This window comes from Desmodus rotundus, chromosome X (assembly GCF_022682495.2).
Source record: "Desmodus rotundus isolate HL8 chromosome X, HLdesRot8A.1, whole genome shotgun sequence".
Lineage (NCBI taxonomy): Eukaryota > Metazoa > Chordata > Mammalia > Chiroptera > Phyllostomidae > Desmodus > Desmodus rotundus.
This window is the reverse complement of record NC_071400.1, coordinates 38675796-38679607: the sequence shown is the minus strand read 5'-3', so window position 1 is coordinate 38679607 and position 3812 is coordinate 38675796. Positions and strand designations below refer to the sequence as shown.

General features: G+C 36.1%; 1 non-coding gene across 1 annotated transcript; it reads left to right on the top strand.

Annotated features, from left to right (window-relative positions):
- Nucleotides 1-687: 687 nt before the first annotated feature.
- Nucleotides 688-794, top strand: LOC128780036 (U6 spliceosomal RNA). The gene has a single exon (XR_008426036.1). It is a non-coding gene; the product is annotated as a U6 spliceosomal RNA (small nuclear RNA).
- The last annotated feature ends 3018 nt before the right edge of the window (nt 795-3812 follow it).

The following is a 3812-nucleotide window of genomic DNA, read 5'->3' as shown; positions in this document are numbered from 1 at the left end:
TCTCTGTGAAAGCAAGGGAAAAAAATGTCCTCAGGTAAGGGTAACAAAATAGAGAGATAGATCAACTAAATAGAAAGAATCCCTGATCTTTTGAAACTTATATTCTTAAAAAAAAAAAAGATTGTATTTATTTTTACACAGAGGGGGAGGGAAGGAGAAAGAGAGGAAGAGAAACATCAACATATGGTTGCCTCTCATGCTCCCCCTACTGGGGACCTGGGCCACAACCCAGACATGTGCCCTAGACTGGGAATCAAACCAGCGATCCTTTGGTTTGCGAAGGCCGGTGCTCTATCCATTGAGACACAGGAGCCAGGTCTGAAACATATTCTGGTTTAACAAACAAATAGAAAGTGTTTATTTTGATTATTTATTTTTTTCTGAGAAAGACTTTCTAGAACACCAATTTAAAGATGATCAGCCAGATTTTTTTAATAAAGAGCAGTTTCAAAGATCTGAGACAGTTTGACCAAAGACTTCCTTTTGGAAAAATAAGTAAGAGGAGCAAATATAAATTAAGCTTGTTCCATCACAGGAGAAATATGAAATAAGTTGAAATAGTAGTACAAGATTAAGAAAAATATGCATATACCTGAAACTAATATAGTAATATATGTCAAGTGTAACTGAAAAATGAAAATATTTTTTAAAATAAAAATAAGCTACTATTAAAAATAAATGAAATAAGTGCTCTCTTAGGCAGCACATATACTAAAATTGGAGCAATACAGAGAAGATTACCATGGCCCCCACTCAAGGATGACATGCAAATTCGTGAAGCATTCCATATTTTTGATAATGGGAAAGAAGGTGAAGGGTCATCAAGGAACATGTATAAATGATCCATGGAAAAACCAAAGGGGGATAGGATTGAGGGTGGGGGGTGGGAGGTGGGGGTTGGTGGGTTGAGGAGAGAATTGGGGGGAAATGGAAACAACTGTACTTGAACAACCATAAAAGCATAAATGAAATTAAATAAGAAAAAAACATGTACCACTTTCCTCAAACTAATTCTTGTTATAGAATTAAACCTAACCAGTTTAACTGGTTAAACACCAAACTTGCCATTTAATAATTTTATTTATAGTAATTATTGAGCTCCTGCTCTGTGGCAGGCATTATACTATGGATACAATGGTAAATAAAACATACTAATCCCCTGTTCCCCATCCTGGAATAAAAATGAAGTATATTGAGCATAACAATGGAAGTACAGGGGTCTATAAGTGTACATATTAGAGATTTCAACCAGTTTTAAGGGCAAGGGAAGCAAACCTTTTTAAGAAAGTAATATTTTATTTGAGGTTTGAAGAATGCGTTAGGAAGGTAAGGAGACTGAGGAAAGTGATGCAGACTCTGGCCAGCAATGTCTGCTGCGTTGTGGATGAGATGAAACAAATTCACACGGACTACCTAAGTCCTGTGGAGAAAAAGGGATGGTACAGCCACTCTCTCAAGGGGAGAGTGCTTTGGCCACTCTCTGGGGTAGAGAGTGCCTCAATCCTTGCCTTGACAGGCTTTTATTGGCTTTCTAATAACATACATCAAAGAAGGTTCTCATTCATTATGCTCAGGTTTACTTTAGGTGATTACTTTTAACAGATAGAAAAGGAAAGAATGTTACTGATTACTTCCTACAGATTAACAAGGAAAAAATGTTGCGAATGCAAGGGAACAATAAGAGTCATTGGTCTGGTTACACTCCATCCTTGGGAGAATTAGCACAGACTTCAGGAAGTTCCTTCAAAGATATGCAGTAAGCATTTGCTGCTTCAACTCAGGGTGAGGGAGTTTTAGCAAGAGCAAGTCTCAAAGCAGCCTAGGTATAATGCAGGCCTGGTTACCCACAGGAGAACCAATCTGTGGGTTTGGTGTCCTGTGTGCCGCCATGCATCTATGGGCTTTCCAATAGGGCTGGGCTACATTTGCCATTCCACGCAGATAGGTTCCCTATAGAAAAACTGTTTCAAGATGATGGAGTAGCATATGTGAAGGCCTAAACTAAGATAAACAGCATGGCACACTTCAGGAATAGTTAAGAAAATAAAAGTACTAAAGGAGGTAAGGACAAAAGAGACTTTTTAATGGAGTACAAAATTATGGGAATAAAGTGAAGTGTTGCTTTAGATATTGTTTCCCCTGTTAATGATTCTTGGATGATGTGATTGGAATACATCCATAGCTGTCTATCTTATATTAAACTTCAGTGTCCTTGATCCTGGGTCCCAATCCTTGATATCAACATACATTAACCTATTTTAAACTTAGAAATTGAGGGGAGATTCAAGTCATTGTCAAAATGTATTAATTCATCAACAAATTCAAGAATGTCCACTCCAACACAGGCACTCTTCTAAGCATTAACAATACACCTGAGAATAAGACAACAAGGCCCCACTTTCACTGGGCTTATATTGTAGTGAGAAGAGACAGACATTAAAAACAAGATAATTCTAGGTGGAGATAAATTCTATGAAAGAGAACTAATATGATAAAGAGTGATTGTCAGTAATGGGTAGGATTTAATAAGCCTAAGCATGCCATTAGATTGGGTAATCAAGGAAGGCCTCTCTATGATGACAATATTTGAATTGTGGACTAGGTAAAAAGAAGCACATTATCCAAGATCAGAGTACATACTATTCTAGGCAGCAAGAAAGGGCCCTTAGGAGAGAATGAATTTTGTGTGTCTGAGGGGCAGAAAAGTCAAATTGGCTGGGTTTTAGTGAGCAAAGGGTAAAAATATAGGAGATGATGTTGGAAAGGTATGCAGGGACCAGATCATCTAAGGTTCATTTTAAGTATTGGTGGTCTTGTTGTAAGTATGATGCAAAGCCAGAATAACTTAACTCTTTTTTTTTAATTTTTCAGTTACAGTTGATGTTCAATATTATTTTATATTAATTTCAGGTGTAAAACATAGTGGTTAGAACTATCCTTAAATTTCCAGTCTACATCTATCTAAAAATTGTCATCTACTCTTACCTGAAAGTTCTTGCATTAATAGGAATACAAGGAAGCATTAATAGGAAGCATAAGTCTGCATTATCTACATTAATCAAACCAAGGTCTCTAGGAACAACAAAGAGACCAATAATAGCCAATTTGAGGTCAATTTTCAATAGTGACATGTGTACTTAGGTCTGGAATGAGCTTATGCTGACTTCATGTAAATTCAAAGAGCTGTTAGAGAGCAACTGCACATGCATGTAATCTACAAATTTGGAAACATGATTTGAAAGGCTCAACAGGCTCCATTTCAGGTAATCCTTTAGATACAGGGTTTTCTAACCTGTGATCCGCCGGCCACATGCAGTCCAGGATGGCTGTGAATGTGGCCCAATGCAAAAATCATAAATTTATTTAAAAACATTATGAGATTTTTTTTATGATATGTGTCACAATCTATTTAATGTGTGGCCCAAGACAACTCTTCTTCCAGTGTGGTACAGATTCCAAAATGTTGCACACCCCTGCTAGAATAATCATCAGTAAAGTCATAAGGACATTTGGTTGTCTAACAAATTATGTAATTTCACAATGGTCAGGAATCACTCTTTAAATTGTTTTCAGAATTTTGGTTACAGAGTTTTACTGTCCAACTTCCAGCCTTTAGAAAGAGAAGATTGCTTATATGTAGCATAGCAAAGTAAAATAATACTAAAAACAGTCCTTACATAAAAATCTACTTTACTTCTCATGGAAGGAAAAAAAAAAAAAAAAAAAAAAAAAACTCTTCCCCTTTGGAGAAAATTATTTTGTGACAATAAGGATATGTAGTAAATAATTTTCTTTTTTAAATTTTTAATATT